This window comes from Solanum stenotomum, chromosome 5 (assembly GCF_019186545.1).
Source record: "Solanum stenotomum isolate F172 chromosome 5, ASM1918654v1, whole genome shotgun sequence".
Lineage (NCBI taxonomy): Eukaryota > Viridiplantae > Streptophyta > Magnoliopsida > Solanales > Solanaceae > Solanum > Solanum stenotomum.
In genome coordinates this window covers 27,524,698-27,551,889 of record NC_064286.1, presented here as the reverse complement: position 1 = coordinate 27,551,889, position 27,192 = coordinate 27,524,698, and the positions used below count along the sequence as shown (strand labels likewise).

General features: G+C 41.3%; 1 pseudogene; it reads right to left on the bottom strand.

The window, feature by feature from the left end:
- The window catches only part of LOC125863834 (uncharacterized), a 140,451-nt pseudogene that overhangs the window by 100,251 nt on the left and 13,008 nt on the right, over nt 1-27,192 (bottom strand).

Sequence of the window (27,192 nt, the reverse complement as noted above, 5' to 3'; positions counted from 1 at the left end):
CTCAACTTAGGCTTCTGCCTAATATGAGGTGCACATGTCCAAGGAGGGACCAAGGCCAACATAGTATAAATGGTCTAATTTTAGGCTCAAAACATTTGGATCAAAGGGAGCATTTATTTCATTTTGTTGGATCTTTCATTTAGGCAATTTGTGGACTTATCAGAACAAGGACCTATGATCACCTCCTAACTTCTAAAGTGAATTGTCTTAGCAGGACTAACCAGGCAAGTTCTAGTTTTGCACAAAAACTGTTTGAACAATCACTATTTTCACACACGCTTGTCACAGAGTTTCATTATCATATTATAAGATTACCCAATTCATGTTTCAGCTTAAGTCATGCCATCAAGTTGATTCATTATCAAGTCATACTCAGAGCCGACACATTCAACTTGTCTTAGCCTACCAATTTAGCACACATCACAAAATTTGGACGGGTTATATTCATGCTTCTATAGATACAAACCTAACACATGCTGGTTTAATAGAAAATAAACAATCTCTTGGGGGAAAAAAACACAGGCAAGAAAACCCTAAGAGAGGATTTATGAGTGGGATTACTCAGACTTCACCCCATCACTCACATCCATTTACCCCACCCCAAATAAAAATAGATGTGATTGTACCCAATGCATACAAGAACAGTAAAAGATAGTGGATTGGGTATAGCAAACCTGTGGCGCATAGCACTGAACAATCATGAACGAGACGGTGGGCCGGTTTCCTGGAGCCCGCTGGAGCAATAGTAGGGTCACCCTCAGTAGTGCCCACATCATCCATCATAGCACCACTAGTGGTGCTAACAACGTCCCTCACAACAAGAGGGACCTCTACAACTGGGGCAGAGCATGACGACCCTGCAACACTCTCACGCACCCTTTGTTGGAGCAATTGTTCATCTAAAATCGAGGCCTTCCTGGCCTCCTTCTCCTACCTACGATGTCTCTTTTGCACTTTTTTCCTCCTAAATGTGATTAGAACGGTTCCTCTTACCTTTGGCGTGTGTAGGTTCAAGCCTCTCCTTGGCGGTCCCACTGAATAAATCATCCAACACAGTATCATCTGTTAGTGCAGTAGGTGCTGCCTGATGCTCAACTGTACGGGCGACAAGAATAACATCAACGTCGGTCTAGAGACTAGCTAATTCAGCCTACAATGAGGATAGATGTATGGCCGAGGCTGATCTCTCGAGGACTCACAATTGAAAGGCATCAAAATGCTTATTTACTGCCTAGACCTTTCGGTCCATCATGCCCTCCATCCTTCGCTCCATTCTGGCCTCAGACTCGGCTATCGACTTTTGCATCTAAGGCTGGATGTGATTTAGCAATGTGGCCATCTGACCCTCAAATTTCTATACTCTGGCCAACTGGACAACATTAGCTCCTAACTGTGGTGTGGACCGGGATGAACTAGGAGCAATACTAGCAGTCTGGGAGGAGGAGGCCGAGACAATATCAAAGTTATCTGGTATAATCAGATCACCGCCCTGTGCTTGCCCCAACTTATCTGGAAGATCTGCGCCCAGGGGAGGTACCTCAATCTGGGGCTCTATGCAAGGTGCCGCCACATTTTGCCTCATCTCGAATAAGTCCTATATCCAAAGTCCCTGTAGGGTGGATCAATGTATCATAATGCTAGATCGACACGCCAGGGTCCTTGCACAATTGGAAAATCAAATTTGGAAAGGGGTTAGTAGTGGAGGTCTTGAATGCCCTCCCGTGAATCTCTATGATCATCATGCGGGCAAAGTCAATCTCCACTCCTGTTACCAGTGCTGCAACCATGATCGCTCTGTGCCGTGTGAGTTGGTTGTCATCTTTTTTTGTCGACACCCTATTATGCACCAACAACAAGATAAACATGGCAACAAAATTCAATGTGGCCTTTGAGATACCTAACCAAGCTGTGGCGACACACTCTACATGCTCGCCATCTGCAGCAATGTACTTAGCCAACCATTTAATACAACCTCTAAATGTTCAACATTCCTCTGGAAAGCATCGCTCTGCACGATGCCCCATCTTTACTCAAACTTCGTTGTGTTTAGTGACGAAGAGTGACTTGTGGTCGGACCATAGAGAAAGCGGTTGATGGTGGCATGTGATATGTCCACCGGAGCACCCCAGACCAGTATGGAAGTGAGAGGATGTTGGTACATGGGCTTTGCCCTCTTGAAGATCTACCCACGGAGAGTTGCAGCATAAGAGGCGTAGAGCTCGCGGACAATCTCTTCACTATAAGTCCCAGGGTCTCGAGCCATCCAATTACACTTGTGAAGGTTAAAGTGTCGGTGGATGTCAGGGACAGTGTGCAAGCTCCCCGTGAGGACTCTGCGCTCCTCTGTAATAAGTCGGGCCAGCTTCCCTTTGTTATTTCTCATCTTGGCATCCCGATAAATCTTTCATTGGCCCTCAACACACCATCTCTTTGAATCGCCGGTCACGGGAGTAGGATCCTCATTCTTTGGAACTGGTTCTGACTCCGATCTAGTGGCCTCATCAGACGAGGAAACTAGGTCATCCTGGCAGGACTCTGTGGCTGACTTGGCATTGGACCCCGAATCATGGCTAGACTCGGACCCTGAAGCATGGTTGGACTTAGAGCCCGAAGCACTGGCAGACTCGGAGCCAGACGCAGACTCAGTACCTGAACTAGAAGCAGCTTCAGTTTGTGACCCGATCAGTGACTACGTCGGTGATCACCTTCTGGGAGGTGCTTCTGGTGGCTCGGGGTCCGTTGGGAAAGTCCTTGTGTTAGACACGTACTCTATGCTTATTCTAGCCAACACTAAAAAAAACTAACACACCTATCTAAATTGATACAGACACGTAAATAAACAAAGAAAACTACAAAATGGATAACAGAAACCTATCGTTGGCTAGATTGTACATCTTGGATTGCCTCCCAAACATCGCTTAATTTAACGTCGTGGCACGACGCAAGTTTCTTGATTACTTAGACTTTATCAAGATTGTAGGCCTCAATCACTTCTTGCACACTTTCAGCAATACCTTGATAGATCTTGATCCTTTGCCCATTTACCATGAACCATGTTCCTTCACTATTCTAAAGCTCAACTGCTCCATGGGGGAGCACTTTTGTGATAGAAAATGGCCCAGTCCATTTGGACATGAGTTTGCCTCGAAACAAGCGCAACCTAGAGTTGAATAGAAGCACAAGATCACCAACCACAAATTCACGCTTTTCAATTCTTTGATCATGGTACCGCTTCATCTTCTCTTTGTACAAGGCTGAACTTTCGTAAGCTTTTAGGCGAAAATCATCAAGCATATTCAAGTCATTCATTCTTTGATTTGAAGCGGTGCCCCAATCTAAATTTAGCTTCTTCATTGCCCACATCGCCTTATGCTCTAGCTCTTCCTGTAAATGACAAGAATTCCCATATACAATTTGTTAAGAAGACATACCTATGAGGGTCTTGTATGCAGTGCGATAGGCCCATAGAGCATCATCAAGCTTCCTTGACCAATCCGTTCTATTAGCATTCACAGCCTTTGCCAAAATCTGTTTGATTTCTCTGTTGGACACTTCAACTTGCCCACTAGTCTGTGGATGGTAAGGAGTGGCTACATTGTGGTGGACACCATATTTCTCAAGTAGTGCCTTGAACAACTTATTACAAAAGTGAGAACCTCCATCGCTAATAATAGCCCACGGTGTACCAAATCTGGAGAAGATATTCTTTTCCAAGAATGCGGTGTAACTTTTGCCTTCATTGTTGGGGAGCGCATATGCTTCCACCCACTTCGATACATAATCAACCATAACAAGAATATACTTTATCCCTTATAAACTCACAAATGGACCCATAAATCAATGCCCCATACATCAAACAACTCTATCACCAATATAGGACCCATAGGAAGCTCTTGACTCTTTGAAATCCCACCTTCTCTTCGGCAACGATCACAGGAGTTGGCAAAATCATGAGCATCTTGGTTGATGGTAGGACAATAATACCCACGCTGCAAACTCTTATGTGCAGTCAGAAAACCACTATGATGCCAACCAACATGTGATAAATGGCATGCTTCAAGTACACTCAACATCTCATCCTCGGGCATATATCGATGTATAATCCCATCAGCACAACTAAGATACAAGTAAGGCTCATCCCAAAAGAATTTCTTCACATCATGCATAATTTTCTTCTTTGTTGAAAAGACAAATCCGGGGGCACAGTATGGCTTGCCAAATAATTAGCAAAGTCTTTAAATCATGAGAAGCAGCCAATACATGTTCATCTAGTAAAGCATCATTAATTTCGGCCCTATCTCCAAGCTTTAGCATAGCCTCTTCCTCTAATCTGGATAAGTGATCGGCAACATGATTTTCGGTCCACTTTCTAACTTTTACCACAAAATCAAACTCTTGCAGCAACAATACCCATCTAATCAATCAGGGTTTTGCATCCTTTTTCGCCATCAAATACCTCAATGCAGTATGGTCAATATGCACTATGACTTTAGTACCAAGCAAGTAGGATCAAAATTTCTCGAATGCAAAAACCACCACAAGATGTTCTTGTTCAATCACAGTATAATTCTTGTAGGCCAGATTTAGAGTTTTGCTAGCATAATAAATAGGATGAAGAATTCTCTCTTTCCTCTGTCCTAGTACCACAACAAGCGCCACTCCACTTGCATGACACATTACCTCAAACGATTGTTCCCAATCAGGTGAAATAATGATAGGTGTATCAACCGACTTCTCTTTCAACTCTCCAAATGCTCTAAGACATGCATCATCAAATAAAACATATACTCATTCTCGAGCAGTTTGCACAATGGATGTGCCATTTTTGGGAAATCTTTGACGAATCTCCTATAAAAACCTGTATGCCCAAGAAAACTTCTAACAACTTTTACAGAAATGGGTGGCGGAAGCTTTTCTATTACTTCAACTTTAGCTCTATCAACCTTAATACATTTCTCTGAAATTCGATGACCCAACACTATACCTTGTTTAACCATAAAATGACACTTCTCCCAATTCAGCACCAAGTTGCAGTCTTCACACCTTTCAAGCACCTCGGCCAAATCATCCCGACAACGATAAAAAGAATCACCTACAACTGAAAAATCATGCATGAACACTTCAATAGTGTCTTCCAGCATATCAGAAAATATAGATGTCATACAGCACTGGAAGGTTGCTGGAGCATTGCACAACCCAAATGACATCCGTTTTAACACAAAAGTCCCATAAGGGAAAATGAAAGTGGTCTTCTCTTGGTCTTCTTGGGATATAGAAATTTGATTGTAGCCTAAATACCCATCAAGAAAACAATAACAACCCTTTCCTGCAAGTCTATCCAATATTTCATCCATGAACGGCATAGGAAACTGGTCCTTTTCTATCCACGATTCAATTTCCGGTAATCCACACAAACTCTCCATCCAGTAACGGGCCTCATTGGAACAAGCTCATTTCTTTCATTTGGAACCACAGTAATACCACCCTTTTTAGGCACGCACTAGACAAGACACACCCAGCTACTATCTGCAATGGGGTAAATAACTCCCGCATCTAGCCACTTGATCATCTATTTTTTAACTACCTCTTGCATAGGTTGGTTTAATCTTCTCTGGTGCTCCATACTGGGATTATGATCTGGCATGAGTTGTCTTTGTGAGAGCAAATACCGGGAGGAATCCCAATAATATCTGCAATAGTCCACCCAATAGCTCGGTTGAACCTCTTTAACACAGTCACCAAGCACTCTTCTTGTCTTGCATTCAAATCTTCTGCAATGATGACCGACAAAGTATTCTCTCTGCCTGAGTATACATACCTCAAATGCGGTGGTAGAGACTTAAGCTCCAATTTCGGTGCCTCCACAATCGACGGTGTTGCGGGTGGGGACTCACGATTCTTCACTCATACTTCTTTGGTTTGGACCGATATTCACACCTATCGAATGCGGCTACCAACTCATCATACTCTTTAATACCATCACTATCAAAATTCATCATCACTGTTGCTAATGCCTTAAAACCTAGTCGCTCTTCAATTTTCACTTTTGTCCCACTCTCCACTCCGTAGGTTATAGCAGATATTGTTTGAAGCTCACCACTCCGCTTCATGGACCTACAAATATTGAAAGTTGCGTCTTCATTGTTCAATCTGAACTTCATCTGTCCCTTTTCCACATCAACCAATGCACGCCCTGTGGCAAGAAACGGTCTCCCAAGGATGATGGAAATCTCAAAATCAACCTCACAGTCAAGAATAAGAAAATCTGCCGGAAAAATAAAAGACTCCACTTTCACTAGCACATCATGGAGTACACTAATGGGCCACTTCACAGTTGTATCGGCCGTTAGTAACCTCATTGCAGTGGGCTATGGGTCCCCTAGACCCAACTTCTTCTAAATAGACAATGGCATGAGGTTTATGCCAGCACCAAAATCACATAATGCCTTAGCAAAGTGTAACAACCCTATAGTACATGGAATCGTGAAAGCACCAGGGTTATCCTTCTTTTGCAGAAGAGATCTTGTAGCAATAGCGCTACAATGATGCTATTTATCATTATCTTCAAAACATACAGACCTTTTCTTTGTCACCAGATCTTTCATAAACTTCGCATACCCAGACATTTGCTCCAAAGCTTCTATCAAAGGACTGTTGATAGAAAGCTGCTTCAACATACTAATAAACCTGGGATATTTACAATCTTCAGTCTTCTTCACGAACCTTTGTGGGAAAGGTGGTGGAGGTCTAGGTATAGGGACCACTTTCTTAGATATCTCCACTTCCTGCTCTGTTGCCGTCTCAAACTCTTCTGTAGCCTCTATCGCATCATCTTCTTTTCTAATCTATGCATCCACCATAGACCGCATAAATGGATATATGATTTGCTTACCCCCCCGAGTAGTAACTGCCATACAATAACCATCATTCTTTGGATTCTGGATGGTGTTGCTAGGATGAGTGCCAGGTTGACGTGGATTCACTGTAGTAGACAACTGAGTCATCTTCTGCTCTAGATGCTTTATTGACACTGCATGGGCATCAACTTTTTGACCAATACCAGACAAGTCATTTCTCATCTCCTTCACATTCTCATCAATTGCATCACACCTTCTCATCATCTTTTACTTCATATCTTCAATATGCGCCAGATTGCCTCCAGCTTCCCTAGTGCCATATTTGCGATGTTAAGGGGGAACATAAGGTCCAACCTGATCATTTCTGTTGGCATAGTTGTTTCGGTTGTAGTTGTTGTCGGGATTGAAGTTTCCATCCTGGACATATTGACCTTCTCGATTGTAATTACCATAGTTTCGACTTTGGTTTCCTTGACGCTGGGGCCAATTTTCTGTGTTGGATACTTGAGCGTTAGGTCGGAAACCCCCCGTCTGATCATTCACTACATAAGCATCTTCTTTATAGTAACATTCTTCAGCTGGTGGTGGTGTTCTAGTCAAGTAATTCACTGCATTTACCTTCTCTGCACCTCCGCTCACATGCTTCAATACCAACCCCAACTCGGTCCTCATCTGAGTCATCTTCTCACGAATCTCCCCTGCATACTGATTATTCATAGCATGAATGACAAATGTGTTTCTCCCAGTATCCGACCTCTTGTTCTCCATGCTTTATTATTGCGAGAGATCTTCTCCAATTTTTCTGCAATCTGTGCATATCTGCACTCACCATACGATCCTCATCATCAATACGATGATTCGGAACACCTCTTATAAATGAAGTGAATCTGTCCCATGAGCTGCTCACAGACTCTCAAGGCAATGCCACAAAATTATTTACCCTATCTTTGTGATTGAGCTTCTTGGACATTGGATAATACCTTGCTAAGAACACATCTCTCAGTCAGTTCCATGTATAGATTGAGTTATAAGAAAGCTCAGTGAACCATATAGCAGCATTGCCTGTCAGTGCTAGAGGGAACGCTCGCAATCCGATGACATCCATATCCAAGTCTAGTCGACCTACACAGCTCTTGCAGACCACCCTTATCTTGGCTATGTGAGCATGTAGGTCCTCCAATGGCAACCCTGAGAACAAGCCCCTCTCAGTAAGCATCTGCATTAAGATAGTGGTTACCACAAATGTGTGCCTCGGAGGCAAAGGGGGTAAGACTAGAGGTCCATCAGAGTCAGGAATATTGAAGTTACCCCTGTAGTTGTCATGCAGTTGTGGGCCTGGTCGACCATGAACCCTCACCGCAACTCCCAATTGATTTTCAGCTAGACCCCGATTTTCCCCAACAACTACTCTTGGCTGTTGTAACTCAACTGCATCACCAAGATTTACTCTGATAGGATTGATTAGAATTCCTTGATTGTTCATTCTTCGCAAAGTTCGGTTCAACTCTGGACGTACGGAGTAAATGGTTCACCTTGGCTCCGTGTACTTGGCATACACTAGAGTCAGGACCTGAGAGAGACAAAAACAACAAGAAAAAGTAAAATTAGGAAATATTTGACTAAAGTTCAATAATGTAGTTAAAATAAATCTAAAAGCCAAATTTCTCCGGTAGCAGCGCCAAAATTTTGATAAGCTCAAATTACACCAACCTAAAGAAGCATAAGCGATCGTTATCAAGTAAATAACCCAACTTGTAGGTTGGGGTCGATCACACGAGGAAAATAGATTAGAATCTAATTGAACCAACAATTATATTCGATTTGTCAAATTACGTCCAGAAACAAGTAATAAAAAATGGGGTTTTTGTGAAACGAATTGTAAGAATTTAATAAGTAATCAATAATCAAAACTCAATTTTGGTTGTTCTCAAGATGAGAGAAATAAGTAAGGTATACTTGTTCCCCACAAGCTCATAACGCAGTAATCCTACCAATCGCAATCTTTTCCTAGTGTAGTACATGCACAGTCATAAGTTAGGTATCTCTAAATCCTTGGTCTGGCATCTAGAGAATTTCACCCCGCACCTTGGTCCGGCTACGTGTGTATAAATTACTAACCCTTTCCTTTACCTCATATTAGACATCATAATGGATGTTTGGCTTAGTTATTACTTCGCACCAATCGACACTAGCCTATTAGATAGTGTCACACTAAATCTATGTTGATAATTCTTTTCTATTTGATTACCTCCTTGGTCCGACAAGTAGCAACAAGGCGAGTTCTAATGCGTGCACTCGTTAAAAAGACTTCTAAACGAAAGAATTATCAATGCATGCAATAATACTATTCGAGAATAATTTATTTACTATTCATACTTTATTAATCGCTCATGGTTCCCACAACCATAATTGTGGGTTTAGTTACCCATAATCATATGAACACAATTCATTGTTTTAGATGAAAGAATTATGAACTTACTTAAGAAGAAGAATAAACCCAGAATTTCAACTTGAATTGCAACACCAAAATCTTCAAATCAAACTTAGGAAATTAATAACTGTTACGTTTGCAAGTATAATCTCCCAAGTCACATAATAGAACTAAAGTAGTAATCTCTAACCCCCAAAAATGAGGTTTACATGCCTTATTTATAGAAAACAAGTCCAAAATGAAAAGGGAAACAAAGTAAGGAAAGTTTGTTACAGGCACGCGTCTTCATTCCATGAGACTGACTCATGGACCGTCAATGGATCTACGGTCTTTGAGTCCATTCCATCAGCCAGGAAATAGAAAATATATCAACTTCTAAAAATCAGCTTCTCTGAAGCAAACGACGGAACCGCAGTACGAACCGTAGATCAATCTACAGTCCGTCAATCCCCTTCCATAGCTCCACACCTAGAATCATCAAAAATCAGGTACTGGAACCCTCACAGTCTAAATCTATGGATCAGCAGTACGGTCCGTAGATCAATCTATGGATCCTCAATGGTCCCGTGGTTCCACACTTGGTCAGATTTCCCTTATTTGTCTTCCATGACTTGGCTTTTGATCTACGACCACCATATACAGAGCGTCAATGGACCTACGGTCCATAGATCACCTCCGTAGATTCCCTTTTCTTCATTTCTTTCAACTGTCTTTTTAATTCCGTGCATGAACATCTTTCTTGCAAAATATGATAAAAACACATAAACACCAATACAAAAAGGCCCTAGCCACACACAACTTGTAAGTGAAATGTATTAGAAATACCATAAACTCACGGTATATCAATTCCCACCCTGCTTCAAGTATCTTGGCTAGAAACCCTCCTCAACTTTGTCAGATTTCCAACCTTGATTCTCCCCCAAATTTGAGTAGCACGAGTTAAAAACCTCTTCAACTATAAACATTTTCCTTGCTTCTTTGGGTTTGAATACATCTTTTAGCACTTGTTTTTTAACAGCTCCATTTGGGCTAACATGTTGTTGATGTTCTCATCCCTTTCTTTTTTCCTTATCAAGCTATTTTTGTGTCTTCCTAAAACAAAAAGGCGAAACTTGGTCTTCTTTAGTGTAACATTTTTGATTTATTTTCTTCATGTCATCAAGAAGAAACGAAACCACCTCAAACGATTGCAACATTATTTCTCTTCGAACCAATTGATCAGCTACTCCTTTGTTTACCTAGTCAAGGCTTCTATAGAAATATTATAGTAGTATGTTGTTTGGAGTTTGTGAGTCGGGCATTGAAGTAATAACTTCTTAAACCTCAGCCACGTTTGGTGGATTGGTTCACCTTCCAATCGTTTGAAACCTTGAATGTTTTCTTTGAGTATCATCATCCTCGACGGGGAAAGAATCTCACATTCAATGACATGGTAAGCTCATCCGAAGATATGATGGAATTGTTTGGTAACTCAGACTGCCATTTGCTAGCTTTACCTGCCAAAGCTAATAGGAATAACCAGAGACAGACGAAGTCTTGTGATACGTTCTTGAATGAGAATGGACCACAAACATCCATGAAATTCCACATATGCTCATGCTGGTCTTCGTGAGCCAATCCTCCATAAAGTTCTTTCATTTGAAGGAGACAGAGTGTTATTCTAGTAATATGGAATATAGCAATTCCTTCGGTTGACGGTAGAAAGATTGCACCAATTCCGCTCAATTGGATTGGGTCATTTACACTGTTAAGATAGTTAATATCGCCTTGGTTGCCCACTGGGCTACCGTTACTTTCTGCCTCACTCATTTCTTCTTTTGTTCAACATAACCAAAATAAATAGAAAACATATTAAATCAATCAACTACCTCATTTCAATTGAGTTCTCTTAAACCTCAATATGCTAAATATGGAAACCATCCCACAACCACACTACATCAACTCTCTCGAGCTGAATCCACTATGACCCAATGACTACGAGCACCAACTTATCACCTTGGTTTTACACTTCTTTCTCAAGCAAGCATAAAATGCTAAATCATACTGAAATAAACATTCAACAAAGCAATCTAATAACAACAATAAATCAGACCCACTTCGAATTAACCCTACAATTGATAATAACTAATACCCATTTAGCGAAATTCAGAAAATAATCACATTGTCAAACCCCCCGAGAATGAGGTTTTAGCTAATCATCACAAAATAAGAAAATTCATTACCTATGCTCCATAGCTGGGTATTGACTTTCCAAGTCTTAAAATGAACAAAATCTCTTTCTATTACAACACCCACTTAAAATCTCTAAGGAAAATTGTTTCAAATCAACAAAAATAGTGTTTTTGTTCTCTCTATTTCGTTCCACACTGGCTGGTTGCTTTCTCTCTCTTCCAAAAATTGATTTATACTGATCTAAGATTCAACTTTTTGGGGTTGGTCGGTGAGGAAACTCAAACTTCGCCGATTAGTCGGCGATATGCCAATCACTGTTTTCTATCACCTTGTTACTTCATGTTTTCATCCAACATGCACTATCAATTTAGGCGGTCTATATTGGGATCCCTGATCACTTCCGCGATTCACCATGTTTTCATTTCAATCACCAATTCTCTTGCATCATTACTCCTCACTCAGTGGTTTCTACGTACAACCTCTCTTCACCAATCAATTAAGCGACTAGTTGATGCGGAACTTTGTTTGCCCAAATTTCTCTCAATTCAGATATGGTGTGATGTAAAATTAGGTGGTCAAGGAGCAACTCGGTGGACCGCTAGGTGGTTTTGGCGATTAATAGGATCTCTTTTCTCCATCTCTTCAGCTTGTTGGAACCTTTATGCTCGTGGTTATCGTAGCTTTGCTCCTTAGCCTTTACTTCTAAAAATCAAGGTCTTAACATCAGCTTATAGGATAGATTAGGCATTTCAGGACCCTAAAGTCAAACTAAGCTCCAAATGATTCCAAATTTTGGACTCATCACCTATAGGTATGTGTAGTTTGTACTTATACTACTCTTGCTATGCCTTTTGGCATAGTCTAGTTGCAGGGTCAGTGATTGTTTCATTGGTGAGGACAAAGATGATCTCCAATAACTTCTATTTTTCCTTTCATGTGGTGGGAGTTGCATCATTGTTACTGTATTTTCAACCTTGTAATCTTAGAAGCTCTTGTATATTTTTAGACTAGATCCCTAGGGGCGTTAATTAATTTACAAGCCTTAACTCGAATTGTTGACAAAACTATATAATATATAAAAATATTATGAATGCTAATTATTCTTCAATTTTTTTAATCTTCTACATGTCTTAAATTATTTAGGAATCGAGGGTCCTCCTACTTAGGTGTTAGAGTAGGTGTCTGCATGGCTCGGTGTGTTGGGTCGTGAAAAATTGGTATTAGAGCCCAGGTTATCGGTATCCCCGAACAAGAGAAAATGTGGAATAGACTCTTGCGGATTGGTGTGTTGACGTTCACATCTAATCTTCAGGAACCTACAAAGAATTTTAGAATGTCGTTCCATTTCTTCTCTCTTTTTGTATGAATTTTTTCTTGTGGTATAAGCTTAGTAAAATCAGTATCTTTCAATTCAATTTGGTATCTCAATAAAGTGAACCATACGTCGTGGCCAAGGCTGAAGGGACACAAGCAAGGTAAATTTGAACTGGAAAGGTTCCAATTGGTATCTGGCTTTAAGGCGGTATAAATACATGGATGTTTAGTAATAATCTTCTATGGAGCAAACTAATTAATAATTTGGACGGGTCTGTAAGTGGTATATTGAAACTGTGAATGTGTGCATATTGTTTTGTAAAACAAATTTTTGATGTGAAAGATTCTTTTCTTGGATTCTATGATATGATTATGTGCATATTATTGCTTGTCAGGGTATCGATGTCTGCAATTATCTATCCTAAAAATGTTAGAAATTCGGTAAGTTGAAATTACTAGAGTTTCGAGAACTTGTTATCGAAAAGAGAGTAATCATCAGGTTAGGTGCAAGGGTTTGGATAAACTGCGATGTAATTCGAAAGAAAAATCTAGATAGGTATTGCAACCTCATGAGTGTATGGGCACATCATGGAAATGTGCATGGTTATGGTGTTGATTTATGTGAAGGGAATATCCTATCTACTTAGTTATAGCTTGGAAATTAAGGGAAGATTTTAGAAATACGAGAAGAACCTAGGAAATTGTGAATTGGGTGTTGTTTCCGTCATAGCCATAGGGGCAGGATTTTCCGGCCATGGGGAGCCCGCCGAAGCGGGACTGGGCAAGACATAATCTTACCATGTCTCCCCTGTTTTTCCCTAGTCATGCATAAATACCCCTAATCATGTATGAGATAATCCCTGCAATTCAACTAGTATTCATCAACAAAGAAGTAAGTTATAAACCTTAGCATTTAAACATTAGCTGCGATAAACAACAAAAACCAGCATCCATGTGCTTACATAAAGTGTAAGGTAAAACAAAGGAGAAAGTAATATATGGTTCATTACATGGCCATGAGAGCAAAAAACCAAACAGGAACCTAGGGAATGGGATGTGTCGCAAGCAAATTATAGGCCCTCCAGGGGTATCACGCCAGATGATGCCTCATTCAACCAAGGGAACTCCCGATATTCTCCTGGCTCAAGTCGGGAATCTTCCTTTGGGCAACACAAGAATAGAAGGCCTTCATAATCTTACACATCCAGGCCTTTAGAGGATCTATCTATATACTCTTCCTCATATCGTATGGCAACTGGCGACGGAGAATCTCGACCTCGAGACCAGTGGCGGGTGAAACTGGAGTGGTGTTAGCATAAGAGCGGCCTAATATCCTCCAAATGGCCGTCGGGTCCTCCTCAACCCCAGAAGATATTGGGGGCTGGGAATGGGTAGGGAGAGTATCGCCACCATCATCATCTTACCCTTATTTATCGTCTGCCTCAGCAGCAGCTTGACTGCTACTGGCCATGTTTGTCTTCCTCCTCTTACTCCTGGAAGTCAAAGCTTGTCTAATCAAAAGAGGGTATAAGGGGGGATCCATAAGAAGTTCCTTATCAGTGTCCAAGATTGGAAGCCACGCACGCTTACACATCGCATCCACCCACCCAAGTAGGAAGAATGTCTTCTTGTTATCCCGGTAGAACATTTTCCACTAAGAAATTATTTGTGCACCCACGTTTAGTCCATGCCCTTAGAGTGCACACAAACACCAAAGCACGACGAAATGTCACGTCTATGCGGTTTCCCAACAGGCGCATCCTCCTGGTAACCAAGTGTAGCCAGCTATTGGTATCCAGTGACCAGTTAACACTAGTGATGCCCTATGTAGTGGCTGAGTACACTCTATTCCTACGCGTAGGCTTCACTAGTGTATCCTTCAACCATCCCAGGTTCATCTTTTTCAACATGGCCTCAAACTCTGTATGGGAACCTTTGACACCTCGAGCACATCATTTATGAATTGTAAGACGAGGATCATTCCAGCAAAAAGTAGGGAGGTTAGCATAGAACTCGCTTATGCAGTTGGATGGAGCAGCAGCGGGAGCCTCTATCAATGAAGACCAGCAAAACTCCATTAGACGAGCATAAAATGTGGGTGCCTTCTTCTCTTTGTTCAGTAAATGGAAACCCCTCTCGCAGCAAAATTTGGTGTTCCGGTGGTCTTAGTACCTTTCTGGATTGGCAACATCGGGAAACTGGAAAAAGGAAGATTCTCCTCGTTAATACCAGCCATTTTAGATAAGCCTGCAAAATATTTATGAGAAATACATGTTAGAACACCCTGGGTTTAGATAATGTTTGGCTACGAAAATAAAAAATTTGGATATAAGTGGAAGGGGCTACTGCCCCACTGAATCAAACAAAAGCGGCCAAATCCCACCACAACAGGATGAGAGAGGCCTCCATAGCGGGTTGAAGGTATCTGGGATGAGTATCAGGTGCAATCATGGCGCCATTCATTCCAAAAGCTTCATTTTTGGCAAAATTAAGCAGATCAGAGTCTACAAAGTACCCTAGAACCTAAATATTTGATTATTATAGAAAAATAAGCCCTAAAGAATGTCCATATCTGAGTTATACATCAAGAAACTTTTCAACATCCCCCACCTATTTTGGCATCGTTTCAACCTTATTTTTCATGAAATACTGATGCCCAGAACATTGTAGAGACGTTCGGGTTGTAACAAAAGTGTCCATCCTACAAATTTCTAGGAAATAAAGCAATCAATTTTTGTATGTTTGAAAAACTACCCTATGGCTATTATAATCAATCATTTATGATCATGCAATCGTAGTTAAATGAGTAAAGAAGTAAATAGCGTAAGTAATGAGAACTTAACCTTCAAGTTGACGGAGTGAAGTGTTTGAGAGGATTTTGAGAGTTGGAATAAGAAAAGGGAAGAAATGGGAAAACCATTCCCCTTTTCCCCCTTTACTATCTTTGATCTCCTGCTGCAGCGGAAGGTGCACCGCCACAATGTCCCCGCCTTAGCGGGTAGATTGCCTCTATATCGGGGTCAGGTTGTATAGTTGAATGCATTTTCCTTTCTTCGTGTATTGCCTCATTTCCCTAACCGGTCCTTCGAGGATAGAACCTTTTTGGGCTTAAGATTGGAAAAAACTCCACCATTTATGGTTTCATAATAGGGCGTGACATTACCTTGGAAGTACCCCAAAAAGGGCTCGTGCTTATCCCTTCGCTAGTCGTTTGGGGATGAACGAGGGGTAAATTGGTATCTATTATATTGATCCGAACCATCGTTATTTTGGAAAAGAAGGTTTTGGGGAAAACTAGGGACACCATCCCCAGAGTGGGCTAGATACCGTTAGGGTGACGACTCCTCCACGGGATAGGTCGCACTAGAGCGGGAATGACAGGGCCAAAACTTAAATGATGCGAAACCTTATTTTCTCCTTTTTCCCAAAACTCCAAAGAGAGGCGAGAATCACCCTAGAACACTAAAAAGGCTACTCTAGGCTTGTCAGGGAAGGATAAAGAGAATTCTAGCGTAAGAAGGCCGATAGCTTGTGAATTTGCTGTCAAAATCCATCGTCTCGTCGTCCGTAAGCCAGGACTTAGAGCTACAATCCCTCTGCAACTGCTTGGCGCCTAGGTAGGCTTGCTTTTTTAATAGAGTAGTTGTATATCTTTTATTCACTGTGTAGTATACTGGTAATTGATGGTAGAATTCATGCGTGGTCTTTTGTGCACCGAAAAAGGGATAGTCGTACATGTAATTCTAGTTGTTCCATCATAATTATACCGTAGAAGGAAGACTAATCATGTGAACTAGGGTAGGTGATGGTTTGAGTTCATGTTTATATGATATGTGTTGTTAATTACTTCATTGCAATGTTTGTATGTATATGAATGTAGCATTGTTTATCAAACCTAATGAAATGAGTATTAATGAACAAATGTATTCCTTGATTAAACAGTTGATTAGATGAATATAGGTATGTACATATGAGTGTGATTATGATAGTAGTTGTGTTGAATGGATCGGGTGTCACGTTCCCACACACTAACAGGGATCTGGTATCATGTTTCGATACTTATATTGGAGTAGGTGTAACGTTCTGACACACTAATTTGGATCGGGTACCATATTTTGCCACACTAACAGTTTGGGTATGTGTTCCATCAGAGAACTATTGCATTGTATTATCTATTTGTTATTATGAATGTGGGATGTACCTTCCATTAGAACTGTCGACTGAATAACGATATGTATATATATATATAAAATAGTATTAATGTGTTATGCTTATTTGGTTATATATCTCATTATTGAATGAACTGTGAATGGTCAGCCTCAAAACAGAATGAGATATGGTAACCAGAGACCAAGGGTTCTGAGTTTTACTGTGTCGCTTACAGAGGTGGTCTGTGTTATTGTCATTGCAAATTGGGGTGGTGATTTATAAGTGTTAAGTAGTTAGGTACTACTCTGGTTGGAGATTTTTGTGGGAATGAATTATAAGCATGGATAGAACGTATTATAGAGTCAAGGGTTGAGTGATGAGGTGGAATAAGTAAGGGTATGTCGTGAGTTGTTGGCCAGGTTGGTAGTGGTTACATCCGAAACCGTCTACAAGGTAGAATGTTAAAGTGACAATTCAGAATGGAGTGAACGAGGGTTAGAGTCAAGTGTACCAATATATGTAACGTATCCAGAATAGTAAGGGTAGGATATAAACGTGGAGGAATGAACAGTCTTATTTTTTGTTTTTCTTGCTAATCGATTATCTTATATAATGCGGTGGGTATCGGGTTGACCGATGATGCCTACCAGCATCTGTGGTTTGTACTGATACTACTCTTGTTATTCCTTTTGGCATAGTGTGGTTGCAGGGTCAATGATTGTTTCATAAGTGAAGACAAAGATAATCTTTAACAACTTCTATTTTTCCTTCCTTGTAGTGGGAGCTACGTCATTGTTACTGTATTGTCTACCTTGTAATCATAGAAGCTATTGTAGATGTTTAGACTAGATCCTTGGTGGCATTAATTACTTTACATGTCTTAACTCGGATTGTTGACAAAAAAATTTAATTTATAAAAATCTTATGAATGTTTATTCTTCAGTTTTCTTAATCTTCCACATGTCTTAAACTGTTTTTTAATTGGAGGTTCTCCTAATTAGGTGTTAGAGTAGGTGCCCGCACGGCCTGGTGGTTTGGGTTGTGACAACCACGAAAAAACCATGTAAATCACCTCAATGGATTTTCCAAAATTCAAAACAGGGGAAAACCCCAAAATTTTAGACAAAAGGGCTCCACATCATAGTTTCACAAACCTAGGGTCTCTTATGACAACATCATGTTTGCGACCCATGGTTCACCTAAGTGATCTTGGATAAAGTTCCCGCTTTCATAAACAACCCTTCGCTTACTCAAAGGTCGCGAAAGCGAAGAAGCCATCATGAATGTGGAGACCATTTGTGTCAAATCTTAGATAACGCAAGCTGGTTATTGTAACGACGTGTCCCCGTCGTTATATAATACGCAACGGGGAAAGAATTGGGGCTAGAAAAATATTTCGTAGTAACTTGAAAATTCCTCGCCTTGTCCAGATTAGGATGAAATTTGAGTTATGCCACGTCTAGGTAAATCTGGTAATGAATTGGGGATATATTGGTGAATTTGATCACATGAGTAGATAGCTAAGACTTTAAGTAACCCGTACGACTTTACAGAATCGAATTCGGGCGAGTAGAACTCCTGAAATTGATCTTAGTGTGATCGGGTAATTTTTCAACTTTAAAGGTTCCAAGTGTGCTGTGAAAAAGGGGTTTGAAGCTCTAATTCTGACTCTCTGTCTTTGTACAAGCTACCAGAGTGAGATTTATCCCACCAGGGCGGGACCGCTATTGCCGGTAGGTTCCCGCTACGGCGGGTCTGTCGCGAATTAATTTAGGATAAAAACCCCAAAACGTTATTTTTCTACAAATTTCGTTCTTAAGAGTTAGGAGACGACCCAAGATGAGTTCTTGAACGTTTTCAATGACTTTTAGTGCTAAAGTTTTGATTTTATGCCCTAATACTTATTCCGATCCATAGAACTTTCATTCTTGGTAAATTATTATTGGGAGAGCGTTTTGGACTGAATTTGATGGTGGGAATACCCTAGTTGCACCTTAGGATCATGGTTTTGGTCTTGGGTTATTGTGTTTGTTATAATCAGGGTAATTAAACCTTTATTAATTGATCCTTGCATTAAATTGTTGTTTTTATACCACGAACAAGTAGAAACAATCTGGAAAGGAAAGATTCACGTTCCTTAGGGGGATTCAAGCTGTGTTTCGAGGTAGGTGAAGGTTTGATTTCATGTTTTGTGTGATGTATGTTGGTATTACTCATTGCGATGCATGTATGTATGTGAATGAGGCATTGTTGATCATACCTAATGAGATAAGTAAAAACGAACAATTGTATGCCACGATTTAATGCTTGATGGTATATGTCACGACCCAAGCCTAGGGCCTAGACGTGACATGGCGAATGAGGAACCCGAAGGAACCCCAAACAAGCCTCTCAAACTTGTCATCACAATTCATCGGTCGCGGAAGCATATTCAACATTAATTAACGGGAAATAGGGACTAAGGGCAAACCATTTCAAAATGACATCATAGAACAAGAGTCAAGCTCATTTACAAAATTCTTGTCCAACAACGCACACCTCTACATACATAGATATGACAAGGGCCATGACATGCTACCGGCTCCCCTCATAGTCAAAATACAATTGCAAGCCAAAGTCTCAAAACATAGGAGTAGGAAACATAATATAGCCCTCGAATCATTGAGGACTCACCAAAAAACTCGGATAAGCACCGTACTAGCCACGTGAATGGAGAGAAGGATCAAGAGTAGCTTCGGTCCCTACATGGGGAGATCATGTAGGCAAAATATGTGTTAGTACTTGGAATGCACTAAGTATGCGGGGTGCAACACAACAATAGACAAGGACACAATCGAAATACAAGAAATAGTTTCATAGGCATTATGAATAACAATATGAGGATGCATGATCAAAGTGAAGTCAAAACATATTTAAGTAAATCTATACTAATAGTAGATATCATATGTGTATGCATTATCAAAACAATCTATAACCCCAACTTAGGATGGGGGATAACTTTCACACCCGGACACCCTGGTGGCAAGGTATAAACCCCTCACATGGTTGATGTTGGTCACACCCCAAACATCCTAGGTGGTGAGATATAAACCTCTCACATGGTTGATGTTGGTCACACAACACTTTATATAGGAAATTCCCATTAGGCTCTAATGCAATCTGACGTATGGAATGAATATATACAGAAGCTTAGTTTGTCATCAACACATCTCTAGATTGCCATACATGTCATAACTTAAGCTTTAAAACATAGATTCATCAATTCTCCATTGTTGGACATTTTGGCAAACACCTTGAAGGCATGTAATGGAATCAAAGAGCATGGTAAATAGGGTAGTAATTATGCAGCCAAACCAGTGAACAACCTACAACAACACCCTTTTAACACCCACAATACCACATGAAAATCTCCACATCCATTCCAAATTTAGATTCAAGTTCTAGAGTCACAACATGCTCAAAACAATCACTTTTCATGTTTAAAATTCAATGTGCATGAAATTATTACAAAGAACAAGACTAATTTATGAATCGTAACTTAAGCCATGAATTAGTGAGTAGAATAGAGTCTAGGCACTATGGGTGGAAGGACCCATTAGTTCAACACCACATACCTTGAGTTCTTATGAAGGTCTTGAGAGTGTCTTCAATGGAAGCTTGGAACTTGGAGCAAGAGTCTCTTCAATCTTGAGGAAGGTTTTGGATTAGGGTTCTTGAGAGAAAATTTGTCTAAGTATGGGAGAGGTGTTTTGGGAAATGTTTTAGAGATGGGAATTGAACTAATGGTATATAGAAAATAACATATGCCCTTCGGAAAAAAATGGTCCAACACTTAGAAAAAAAATGAGGCGGGTGAACAGTAAAAACGCTCACTGGAAATTGCATTTCCTGCCGGACAGATTTCACGAAAATGGGCATAACTTCTTCGCCCGAACTACGAATGAGGTGAAACGAAGTGCGTTAGGTAGATAACTCAAAGGGCTTTCCATGGATATGTTATGGGCCACCCAATTATTTCTGTGCTAGGAGATATGACCCTCCAAAGTAGACTCTTGAAAAAGGCTTCACTTGGAAATTTCGGATTTTGATACGGTTGCTCTAAAATTTGGGTTAGACCCATTTCCCATTCAATTTGACCCCCTAAACAGAATATGAAGTCGGATTTTCGAAAAACGAAACAGATTTTTTTTATATAGCGAAACAAGTTTCCGATAACTTCCGAAGCACATTTTTAAGAACTTTTTCGGTCATTTCAATATCTCCCCCTTGGGAACATTCGTCCCCGAATGTGGAAGAGACGTACAAGGCAAGACTTAGTAAGAACATATCAGCCCCAACATGAAAGCAAAAAAATTATTTAAACATCACTTCAAGGTTTCAAAACTTAGTGTAAAGCATCCATAACTCATTAATTTAAACATATATGCACATTAATGATTCAGGGGCTGAAATGTAAGACTCATTGGAGTACAAAAGAGTTGATTTAATACCTTAGGCTTGAGTGTAGTTGAATAGATAAGGATAACGTCTTTGCATGTCCGCTTCGGCCTCCCAAGTAGCACTCTCCACTTGTTGATTTCTCCAAAGCACCTTAACGGACGTCACTTCTTTGTTCCTCAACCTTTTAACTTGTCTTTCTAAGATCTGAACCGGGACTTCTTCATATGTCAAATTATCTTCTAAAACACCCACAACCTCAAGAGGTACAATAGCGTTAGGATCACCAACACATATCCTCAACATCGATACATGGAATACCGGATGAACTAATTTCATCTCCTTGGGCAACCCCAACTTATAGGCTACTTTACCAACCCTTCTTATTATCTCATAAGGACCGACATACCTAGGACTTAATTTCCCCTTCTTACCAAAACGAACAACACCTTTCATTGGAGAAACTTTCAAATAAACCCAATCACCCACTTTGAATTCAAGATCCCGTCTCCTCACATCGGCATAAGACTTTTGACGACTTTGGGCTGTTTTCAACCTCTCCCTAATCATCCTTACCTTCTCAAGAGCATCCATGACCAGATCCGGACCCAACAAGGCCACCTCTCCAACTTCAAACCACCCAACCGGTGACCTACACCGTCTACCATAAAGTGCCTCAAAAGGAGCCATACCGATACTAGAATGATAACTATTGTTGTATGCAAATTCAATCAAAGGAAGATGATCATCCCAACTACCTTTCAACTCCAATACACAAGCTCTAAGCATATCCTCCAAGGTTTGAATTGTTCTTTCGGCTTGGCCATCCGTTTGAGGGTGGAAGGCCGTGCTAAGCTTTACCTTTGTACCAAGACCCCTTTGGAATGACTTCCAAAAGTGAGAAGTGAATTGGGCACCACGATCCGAGATGATAGACAAAGGAATCCCATGCAACCTTACCAATTCATGAATGTACAACTTGGCATACTCTTCAGCCCCGTAAGTAGTTTTAACCGGTAGGAAATGAGCCGACTTTGTCATCCGATCAACCACCACCCAAACCGAATCAAAGCCTCTTCTAGCCTTGGGTAAGCCCACTGCAAATTCCATGTTGATTTCTTCCCACTTCCAAGTAGGTATCTCAATGTCTTGAGTTAGGCCACCCGGCCTTTGATGTTCGGCCTTGACTTGTTGACAACTATGGCAACCCGAAACAAATTTTGCAATGTCCTTCTTCATACCGCCCCATCAATACACATCCCTCAAGTCTCTATACATCTTTGTTGACCCCGGATGAATAGAATAAAAAGAATTATGAGCCTCATCAAGGATTCTTTCCCTCACACTATCCACACAAGAAACACATAATCTACCTTGGTACCTAAGGGCACCATCTCCCCCTTGGGAGAAAACCTCCACCTTACCACTACTCACCGAAGCCTTTAATACAACCAAAGAAGGATCAAGATCTTGCTTGACTTTCACCTCATCAACTAAGGAAGACCTTGAACCATCCACAACAACTACTCCTCCACTATCCACCCCTTCTAACCTAACTCCCAATTTGGCCAACCGATGGACCTCCTTAGCCAACTCTTTACTACCTTCCTCCACATGAGCCAAGCTACCCATGGACACTCTCCTTAATGCATCCGCCACCACATTAGCTTTCCCCGGATGATAGTGAACACTCATATCCTAATCCTTAAGGAATTCTAACCACCTCCTTTGTCTCAAGTTAAGATCTTGTTGCGTGAACACATATTGGAGATTCTTATGGTCGGTGAAGATATCAACATACACCCCATACAAATAATGACGCCAAATCTTTAAAGCAAAAACCACGGCGGCCAATTCAAGATCATGGGTTGGGTAATTTTTTTCATGAGCCTTAAGTTGCCTAGAGGCATAGGTTATAACCTTACCACTTTGCATCAACACACAACCCAACCCAATACGGGAAGCATCACAATAAACAACAAAACCTTCTAACCCATCCGGAAGTGAAAAAATAGGAGCTGACACAAGCCTTTCTTTCAAAGTTTGGAAGCTTTCCTCACACTCATCCGACCACACATATTTAGCCTTCTTTTGAGTCAACTTGGTCATAGGAGAAGAAAGAGAAGAAAACCCTTCCACAAATCTCGTATAATAACCCGCTAAACCCAAGAAACTCCTTATATCCGACGGGGTCAAAGGTCTAGGCCAATTCCTAATAACATCGGTCTTCTTAGGATCCACCTTAATACCATCCCCCGACACCACATGGCCTAGGAAAGTAACTTCCTTCAACCAAAACTCACACTTTTCATATTTAGTGTACAACTTCTCTTTCCTCAATCTTTGGAGTACAACCCTCAAGTGACCCTTGTGCTCTGCCTCACCCAGAGAATAGATCAAGATGTCATCTATAAACACCACCACAAAAGAATCAAGGTAGGGTTTGAAAACCCTATTCATCAAATCCATAAAGAGAGCCGGAGCATTAGTCAACCCGAAAGACATCAACACAAAATCATAGTGCCCATACCTAGTACGAAAGGCCGTCTTGAGAAAATCACACTCCCTCACCTTCACTTGATGATACCCTGACCGAAGATCAATCTTAGAGAAGTGACTAGCCCCATGCAATTAGTCAAATAAATTGTCAATCCTTGGAAGAGGATACCTATTCTTGACGGTGACCCTATTAAGTTGTCGATAATCAATACACATTCTAAGAGACCCATACTTTTTCTTCACAAACAAAACCGGAGCACCCCAGGGAGAATGACTAGGTCTAATAAACTCCTTCTCTAACAAATCTTTTAATTGCTCTTTCAACTCCGCCGGGGCCATACGGTAAGGGGGAATAAAAATAGGTTGAGTATCGGGAAAGAGGTCTATACCAAGATCTATCTCCCTTTCGGGAGGGACACCAGGAAGGTCTTCTGGGAAGACATCTAGAAACTCATTAACAATCGAAATAGACTCAATAGGAGGGACTTTAGACTCCACATCATTGACTCTCACAATATGGTACAAGCACCCTTTGGAAATCAACCTATGGGCTTTAATGCAAGAAATGAATTTCCCCTTCACCACAACATCCCGGCTCTCCCACTCAAGGACGGGTTCATTAGGAAATTGGAACTTGACTTTACGAGTCCTACAATCAATTGAAGCATAATATGCATGCAACCAATCCATCACAAGAACAACATTAAAATCCACCATGTTCAACTCAACAAGATTAAAAGGCAACAACTTATTCAATATGCAAACCGGACAATTTCTATACACTTTTCTAGCAACAATAGAGACACCAATGGGAGTAGATACTCATATGACTCATGCAACAATTTCGACTCGACATGAAATTTTCTAGCAACTAAGGGGGTAACAAAGGAAAGGGTGGCACCCGAATCAATCAAAGTATAAACATCAAGATCAAAGATTTGCAACATACCGGTCACCACATCCGGAGTCTCATTAACACATTGTCTACCATGCAAAGCATAAAATCAATTGTTCCTTGGGGCACCACTTTGAGAAGCACCTCTACCGAAAGGAGTAGTGTTAGCACTTTGGACCTTGTTGCGGATCTTGGGACACTCAAACCTCTTATGACCCACTTCTCCACATTCAAAGCAAGCACCCGAACCCTTCATGCAAGGACCACCATGCTTCCTCCCACACTTAGGGCATACATCCATAGAACCCACTTCACCTCCCCCTTGAGGCCTAGGAACATTGATAGCAAATCCCCGGTTGACATGAGGGTTTCCTCGGCCTTGATGAAATCTAGCACCCTTAGGGAACCTATTCTCCAATCGGGCCCTCTTGGCCTCGTGCCCCCTTCTCTTCCTCAATTTCTCCTCCTCCATTTGCTCGGCATAAGTCATCAACCGAGACAAATCCATATCTCCAATGAGCATAGCGGACCGACACTCCTCACTAACCAAGTCGGATACACCCATCACAAATTTGTTCATCCTCGACCTAGAGTCGGCCACCAAGTGAGGTGCATACTTGGAGAGTTGGACAAATTTGAGGGCATACTCCCTCACACTCATAGCTCCTTGCTTCAAGTTCATGAACTCCACCAACTTTGCCTCCCTAAGCTCAAGAGGGAAGAACCTATTAAGGAAAGCAAGTTTAAACTCCTCCCACAACACCACATAGCCATTACCTTTCTCACCCTTCCATTGATCAAACCAAATTTGAGCAACCCCCTTGAGTTGGTAGGCCGCCAATTCCGCCTTCTCACAAGCACCAACATCCATAATGGTCAAGATTTTGCATACCTCATCGATGAACTCTTGCGGGTCCTCATCCACCTTTGAACCATGGAAGACCGGAGGGTTCATCCTCATGAAATCTCTCACCCTTTCCCCCGGGGTGGTAGTTCGAGGAGCTTGGGCTCCTTGTTGCACTTGGTTAGCTACCACTTGTGCAAGCATGGTGAGTGCATCACGGAGCTCACCATTGGTGGGTGGCTCTTCCGGTGATCGGGCCCGTCTTCCCCTCATGTTTGGCATGATGATCTAGCAATCCAAAGAACAAGCGTTAGGGAGGAATCACCTTATCGCACTCTAAGCACGACATAGAACATGAAGAAGGGAAACCTTTCCTAAAACGTTTTGTAGCCTCCCATTCATAGTCGTGGCGCGCTTCACAACCATGATTAGGACTCTACTCAACGCGGTGTGTTGGACTCCGAGGATTTAACAACCTAGTGCTCTGATACCAAGCTTGTCACGACCCAAGCCTAGGGCCTAGACGTGACATGGCGAATGAGGAACCCGAAGGAACCCCAAACAAGCCTCTCAAACTTGTCATCACACTTCATCGGTCGCGGAAGTACAATCAACATTAATTAACGGGAAATAGGGACTAAGGGCAAACCATTTCAAAATGACATCATAGAACAAGAGTCAAGCTCATTTACAAAATACTTGTCCAACGCACACCTCTACATACATAGATAGGACGGGGGCCATGACATACTACCGGCTCCCCTCATAGTCAAAATACAATTGCAAGCTAAAGTCTCAAAACATAGGAGTAGGAAACATAACATAGCCCTCGAATCATTGAGGACTCACCAACAAACTCGGATAAGCACCGTACTAGCCACGTGAATGGAGAGAAGGATCAAGAGTAGCTCCGGTCCCTACATGGTGACATCATGTAGGCAAAATATGCGTTAGTACTTGGAATGTACTAAGTATGCGGGGTGCAACACAACAATAGACAAGGACACAATCGAAATACAAGAAATAGTTTCATAGGCATTATGAATAACAATATGAGGATGCATGATCAAAGTGAAGTCAAAACATGTTTAAGTAAATCTATACTAATAGTAGATATCATATGTGTATGCATGATCCAACCAATCTATAACCCCAACTTAGGATGGGGGATGCCGTTCACACCCGGACACCCTGGTGGCAAGGTATAAACCCCTCACATGGTTGATGTTGGTCACACCCCAAGCATCCTAGGTGGTGAGATATAAACCTCTCACATGGTTGATGTTGGTCACACCCCAAGCATCCTAGGTGGTGAGATATAAACCTCTCACATGGTTGATGTTGGTCACACCCCAAGCATCCTAGGTGGTGAGATATAAACCTCTCACATGGTTGTCCGGTTCTTTTCCCCCGGACCGGGCATGGTCATGCAACACTTTATATAGGAAATTCCCATTAGGCTCTAATGCAATCTCACGTATGGAATGAACATATACACAAGCTTAGTTTGTCATCAACACATCTCTGGATTGCCATACATCTCATAACTCAAGCTTTAAAGCATCGATTCATCAATTCTCCATAGTTGGACATT